Source organism: Protomyctophum bolini (assembly GCF_963924005.1).
Source record: "Protomyctophum bolini genome assembly, chromosome: 19".
Classification (NCBI taxonomy): domain Eukaryota; kingdom Metazoa; phylum Chordata; class Actinopteri; order Myctophiformes; family Myctophidae; genus Protomyctophum; species Protomyctophum bolini.
This window is the reverse complement of record NC_137880.1, coordinates 3,028,376-3,036,557: the sequence shown is the minus strand read 5'-3', so window position 1 is coordinate 3,036,557 and position 8,182 is coordinate 3,028,376.

Here is an 8,182-nt window from a genome sequence, read left to right as displayed (position 1 = left end):
TAGAATTCCACTTAGTTCGAGTCATATTTTAGTGATCTGAAATGTTTAAGTATAGTTTTAGTCGACTAAATCTATACGATTTTTGTCAACTAAATCTTCAGTAAATTTAGACGACTAAAATGTATCTTAGCAGACCGTGATGGTGTTATGCCTGATTTATCAGCCTTGTTCCCAGCCTTACTCATATACGATGAGCTGATTCATACTTTGCTGCGTGCCGAAAATAACATATGGCAAGCTCACAATGCATTGAGTTTTTGTCATCATAACTTAGCCTTTATTTCGTTTTTATCAGTTAAATATAGTCTATGGACATTTTTTGACAAAATCTAAACTCCGAGGAGAACACATTTCTCGTTCAAACTATTTTCAAAGGTTTCATGGTTTAAAAATAAATCCTATATTTATTTACTTTTGTCAAACTTTCACATATCGTGCATATGATGCATTGTGATCTTATATAGATCGGTATTTCCGAATAGCCCCGAAGTATAAATTCACCAAAAACAACGACGCATTGCCACGTGACACAATGTGAGCTTGTAGATCTGCATTTTTTGGGGGAATAGATTTTGTGTAGATGGGGAAAGAAAGCTGGTTAAGTGGTTAAGAAGGGTATTGTCAGTGGTGTAAAGTAACAAAGTACATATAACATTTACTTAAGTACTTACTTAAGTATAATTTTGATGTATTTGTGCTTTGCTTGAGCATTTTCAATTCCCAATATACTTTTACTTCTACTCCACTACATCTCAGAGGCAAATATTGTACTTTTACTACACTAAAATTATTTGAAAACTTGAGTTAATTGTTATTAGAAAATATATTACCCACTTAAGCCTTATACTAACTAGCTGATCTACATGAGTGTGACACATTGTGAGCTGGTAGCTATACATCTGCTATGTTCAAATGGTTTTTATACATTTGAAAACTTGGAATGGGACATTCTGCATAATGAGTACATGAGATGTACTTTTGGTACTTTAAGCACATTCTGATGCCAATACCTTTGTAGCTTTACGCACATTTTTAATTCCTGACTTTTACTTGTAATGTAGTTAGAGTAGTTCTCCATTATTGCAGTATTGATACTTTTACTTAAGTAAAACAACTGAGTACTTTTCCCACCACTGCCTTCAGTAATGATGCTACGACAAATGAAATGAATATTAATATGATTACTGTATATTCATATAGTCATATCACTGAATATTAATGTTTGGTGGTTTTGTTTACTGCATATTATTAACCTATATTAAAAGGAAAGGAAAGTGTCGTGTCGTCATTTTACATAATTTCGCCATTTTTACAACTTTTGTATTTTTTTTCTGTTCTGCATGTGTCCGTGGAGTTAGACCCCCAGGTGTGGTTAGAATATTGAATATTGTATTTTTGGTTTCTTCCTCAAATCTGATCCAATTGAGTCAAAAGGTCCAATCACTTTAGCAACATATTTATTTTATTTTATTTTTTCATTTTTTACTCAAAAGCTTTGCTTCTGTGTGTGTCCCTGGAAAACATATTTTGAGATGGGGGTACGCAAACAGATATAGTTGGGGGGTGTCGTTTTTCAGAGAACTTGTTAGGATGTAGTCCTACAATCACAATGACAATATTTGTAGAATAGGCCTCTGCTCTTAATGGCTTTAATACAAAGTGCATTATGCTATGTGGCTGGTGCTGAGTGAGTTACATAGAGCGTTAGTAGGTCAACTCATTTCACAACTCATAAAGAATTAAAAAAAAAACACCACGATGATGACCTACATACCACCCCCAACAGCTGGCTGCAACGGCTGCACGTGCATGTGAGTGTCAGCAGGGGGAGCTGTTTGACCGCTTAAAAGGGTAAATTGATCCTTATTCAGTTCAAACTTCACACATGTTCTGGTGAACATTATAGTGCGTTTTGTCTCTCACACACACACACACACACACACACACACACACACACACAATCGTCACACACCTTTCCTTAACATAGCCAACCACACCCAAGTGTATAGCCTTCTGAACCTCAGGACACGCACGCGCTCGCACACACCCACACCCTGCGGCGCAAACGTGTTGACTCACATCTTCTGTGTTGCTTTGCCCGTCTTTCTGTCTGTCTGCGTGTGTGTGTGTGTGTGTGTGTGTGTGTGTGTGTGCGCGCGCGCGAGAGAGAGAGAGATATTTGTGAGCTGTTGTGACAGGAAAAGGATGTCAAATGGAACAACCAACTAGGTTTTCTGTAGGCCTATTTCAGTTTTTTCAGAAAATATTAAGTTTATTAAGCATTCAAATGCTTAATAAAAAACAAGGATGTAGGCCTACAGCCTACATCAGATTGATTTACTGTAAAACTTTCAAATACCGGTTGTAGCAAAGCACATTATGAATAGTATAGCCTCTAGTACTGTGCAGTATTAGGTACTGTGCCTTTTCCTGTCACTACAGCTCACATCTCTCTCTCTCGCTCTCTCTCTCTCTCTCTCTCTCTCTCTCTCTCTCAGGCACACGCATGCACATGCACACACACACACACACACACACACACACACACACACACACACACACACGCACGCACGCACACACACACACACACACACACACACACGCCTCCTTTTGTAGGAATGTGGCAGCAGGAGGCAGGGACTTCCTGAAACATTTGCAGTCACATGACCACTCCTCCCCCTCCCCTCCCCCCTCTCCCATTAGTATTTATTTACACATCTCCACATCTTGCTACTATATAGTCTACTACTAGTTCTACTTCTACCACATATAGGCATTACATGTAGTAGTTTGATCCGGTTCCACAGATAAATATTGTGAAAATAGCCGAACCCTACAAGCTTATTTCCAGTGGTGTAAACTGTAAAGTAACTTAGTTTATTTTCAGTAAGTACAATTTTGAGTTATTTGTTGTTTTACGTGAGTAATTCCAATTTCCAATACTTTTACTTCAATTCCACTGTATATCAGATAAAAATATTATACTTTTACTCCACTACACCTTTATTTGAAAAGTTAATTCATAGTTAGGCCTACTATTTAATATTATTACACAACATTACATTACATTACACAACAAAGCTTCAGCCCTATACATTTTGGCCATTTGAAAATAGCCAATCTACAAGCTCAGAATTTTAGATGACTATTTCTATCTATTTGATGTCTTGCCATGTGTTGTTCTTGCTTAGGCTACTGTAAATCACTCTGGATTAAAAGCAGCTGCTAAATGCCTACATTGTAATTTGTAAATTGAATGAATGCATAAATGAATGAATGAATGACAATGGACGAAGACTCCCGGTGCATGGGGGCTCCTGACTGGTAGGTGAACCGGTAGCAGTGTTGGTTTTGTCGACTAAAACAAGACGAAAAATGTTCGTCGACTACCTCTTTTCACTGACGAAAACTAAATGAAAACTAAGCTATGATGACTAAAACTAAGACTAAATATACTGACAATTTCATCAAGAAATACAAACTAGACTATAATGTTAGGAAGGGACTAGTGGACAAGAGATCCAGTATGAGTCATTTTACACTTGGTTGCATGCTGAAAATATAGCCGATCTACAAGCTCGTGCTGCGACGTGTTGTGAGCTTGTAGATCGGCTATTTTCAGCAAGTGTAAAAAACTGTCATTACGACGGAATCAAGGCCCACCGAAATGCATTTCAGTCGACTAAATCAACTGTAGATTTAGTCGACTAAAATTGTATTATATTTAGTCGACTAAAACTAGACTAACACTAACACATTCCAGGTGACTAAAAAGACTGTGTGACTAAACTAAAATAGAAATGTGCTGCCAAAAACAACACTGGCCGGTAGTATACAAAAGTTTGTCCTCCCGGTTGGGCCTCCTCACTCATAGGTGAACCAGTAGGATATCATACAACAGCAGTGACAACAGTACACACAACTTTGTTTGGGGAGGAAATAATTAGCATATCGACTAAATTGGGGAGAAAAAAGGGGGTCAAAAACTAAAAAAAATAAATAATAAAAATAAAAAAAACTGTAGGCCCTATAGTATAAAGCACACCCCTATAGCCAAGCTTCATTGTCAAGTGTTTATTTTTGCTGCATGGGAGAACTCTGAGAGTGAATATAAACATATGAACATGAAAATACATCATTACAATATATTCTACAAAATTAAATACATAATCACGTAAATACATAATTGCAATACAGTATATTCTACAACATTAAACATATAGGCCTGTTACATAACTATTAAATAAGATTAAGATTCCAGTCATGTGGTCAGCTGTAAGTGTCATTAGAGCATACTTGAATTTATAAGTTTGATTATGATGATGATTATTAGTAGGCTATATATACTACTACTACTACTATTACTATACTACGTATACTACTACTACACATTTACCTAATTACTGTACTTAAGTACCAATTTCCAATATGTTTACCTCTACTCCTAGTATAATATAGTAGCCTATAGGCCTACTTTGATTATTATTACAAAATGTACATTAAACACTTTAGCCCTATATAGGCTATATAAATCGACCATTTGTAAATAGCCAATCTACAAGCTCGGAGAATGCGTTGTGATGCAATATGCACTGTGAGCTTGCAGATCTGCTATTTTCAAAAGATCTGTACACATTTGAACATTTTGAAAATTGTCAAATGGGACATTTAATGAGTAGGCCTATAGGCTACTTTCTACATATTTTGTACTGTAAGTGCATTTTGATACCAACACTTTATCAAGTAGGCCTATATTTTGAATTTTGTACTTTTACTTGTAACAACTTTTACATTGCAGTATTGATACTTTTAATACTATAAATGCGTACTTTCCCCACCACTGAACAGTATGCGACAGCACTGCAGTATACTATAGTAGGCTATGGCTGTATCTCATGCAGTGTTACTTGTGCTGTGTGTGAACAACAACAGTGTGTTCCAGTGCGTGGATGGACTGGTCAGTCACTAGTGTGAGAGAACAGGTGACGTCAATACCAGTTCGTTCCCAGTCCATGTCAATCACGATGACGCGACGTTTGTCACTATATCCATGGCGTTTCCGGTCCGGGAGGGGGCGGGTCTTATTCCCACCCCTCCCGCAAATCAGCTGCGTCAAGTCAGCCGGAACTAGCACGCGCAGCACAACAGCTGCTGTGTGGATTGTATGGTGAACTGCAAAATAAAAGCATAGAGTAGACAGAAAGCAAGCATCAAGAAGTAGGCCTAATTGTCTCCACCAGGCCGAAGGCATGGGGAGAGAGTATGTTTTGCACTCCGTCCACATGTGTCCGTCTGTGAACAGCTAATCTCGGGCACCGTTAACCCGGTCGATGCCAAATTTTGCACGTACACTCCCTGGATGCCAACGATGAACCTCTGCCCCAAAACTTCCAGAATGGCCTGTTATAGCGCCACCAGGAAGCCGATTTGTGCAAAACAAGTTTTTGGACAGTACACCTACAGATTTTGTCTAAACATCACGCAAATTGGTACACAGTCTCTCTAGAGCCATTCAACGAAACTCGTCTTTCAGATTTCTCAGATTCCATCCTGATTGGCTACGATTGGCTTCCAAAGTTCGCAGGAGTGCTCAGTTTCAAACAAAATGCTGTAAATCATGAACACATTGTGTGATTTCTGTGAAATTGTGCACGCACATTCCCACTAGGCCGAGGAAGGAATGCCACATGAACATTTTCAACTCAGCCTCATGGTGGCGCTATAACTGGCCGAAAAGTGTTTTTACCTCTAACTGCGGATAACTTTGTATGCCAACTCCCTAGAGGCCAAGGAAAAACATTTGCCTGGACATTTTCACATCTGCTCTGTATAGCGCCACCAGGAGGCCGACATATGTAAAACACATTTTCTAATAATTACTCCTTCAGTATCCAAATTTCATGCAAATCGGTACACATGCTCTCCATAGTCATGTGATCAAGACGGGTTTGTTTGATTTCTCATCATCCACCCTCATTGGCTACGATTGGCTTCAGGAGTAGCCCACTTTGTACCTGTTTTGTACAAATTGCCACAACTACTCAACGCAGCGTCCGATTGCGATGCAACTGTGCATGCATATTCCCACTAGGCTTTGGAAGAAAATGCCACTTGACAGTTTTCAAATCAGCCTCATGGTGGCGCTACAACAGGCGAAGCCGCGTGTCACACACACACACACACACACACACACACACACACACACACACACACACACACACACACACACACACTTATATTGCTCCCAAACATTTTGCCAAACATCACACACACACTCCTATCCTCCTGGTGGAGACCTGTGCCCAGAACGGCACTTTTTCTAGTTGTATCTGTGTCAAACAGTGACATTTTGTCGGGACTTTTTTGTCCCATTAAAGATTGTGCTACAACCTAGACACAATAATTCAACTAAGAGAAGAAACAACTAACAATCTATTAACATAGTGTATTATGTACAGTAGCTTCTAGCTTGTGTAAAATAAATAAATTAATTAAATAAGCGCAAGTGGTTACCTACGCCTACCCTCTTTATCCGACTATGTTGCTAAAGACAAAAGTGAAAAAAGAGAAAAGTAGCATATCATTGCTGTCGGGCAGAAACCGCATAACTCCATATATTTTGTTATTGGTAAATGAATGTTCCACTTCTCCATACCAGTTTCATACAAAAGTAGCATAATTAGCAGATCTAGGCCTACGCGGTCAAAACGCTATACGCGTTGACTTGCATTTCTGCTTTTGAAGAATATATTTAAGAATACAAAATTAAAAATAAGAAAAGGAGTGACAGACTTGAAATGAGATCTCTCTGAGCACATTTAGCTTCTTATTCCATGTTCTACTTATTCGAAGCCAGGTCGAACCGGTGCGGAAAGCCGGCATCAGAACCACTAAGCCAAAGGGATATCCTCATGACTCATGGGGAGATATTAGACTTTGGAGGTTCATGTGTTTGGTCTGACGGAGCATTGGTTCCGAACGACAACCTACCTCAAACCCTCACCCTAACCCTAACCTCCCACGGGGACAGCACATGCACCTAAACCTAACCCCAACCCTCTCCCGACCCCCAACGCACCTCAGACCAATGCTCCTTTCGAACCAATGCTCTGTCGGATCATAGTATATATGCCTCCCAGACTTTGGAGGCCATCAGACTGTGAGCCACTCTGCTACATGTATACCCCCACCTCTGCATACCCCCATTTGAGAACCAGCCTTTATAGGCCTATAACAGTACCATTTTTCAAACTTCTTTAAATGGACCCAGGGACGGATTGACCTCGACGAGGGCTGCATTTATTTTAGCATCTTTTATACCTAAATTGAACACAATCAACGGCCAATGAATGGCCCCAGGAGAGGCCCTTGTAAAAACCCAGTATCGCACAGTCCAGTGTCCCCAATAAAGGGCGTCTGAGAGCCAAGGGCCCCTGCCATATCCCCCCATAAGGGTCCATTTGGTTGATTTTGTACTTTCAGTTCACTGTACGGTCAAATAATTACGTAAAGATATGTAGGCTACCAATAATAATGTGTAGGCATAAGTCAGACAGTGGATCTGTGCATATAGCCTGATTCATCAGAACATAAAACATGCACATGGAAAAGATATTTGGCTTCAGACAGACAGACAAAATGAATGAATGCATGCCATGTTGTATTGTTTATTTCTGTTTTTTGTGCAGTCTGTGTTTTTATTTCTTTACCGCACAGCTGCCCCCCTTTGCCAACTTGTAGATTTATGTACTGTTCTTTATGAACTTTTAATCTTTTAAACCAATGACCTCTTCCTACAGGAAAGGATTCCATATAAGCCTTCTGGCTTCTTCCTTTCCTTGCATTGCATTTTTGTTTCTTTGATATGTTATTGTCTATTTCTTTGTACTAGGCCTACATGCTAAATAAATAAACCTAAACCTGAATGCATGGCTGAATGAATGGATGAATGAATGAACGAATGAACGAATGAATGAATGAATGAATGAATGAATGAATGAATGAATGAATGAATGAATGAATGATGGAGGATGCTGAGGACCCTGATGTAAATAAGTTTTAGTGCTCTTTCTGCATGTTTTTTTAATTAATCCTCGTAGCAGTTCTTGTATTGGCCTTCACTTTCGTTCTAAAAACTGTGAATACAAATTTCAATCCATCAACCAGACAGACAGACAGACAG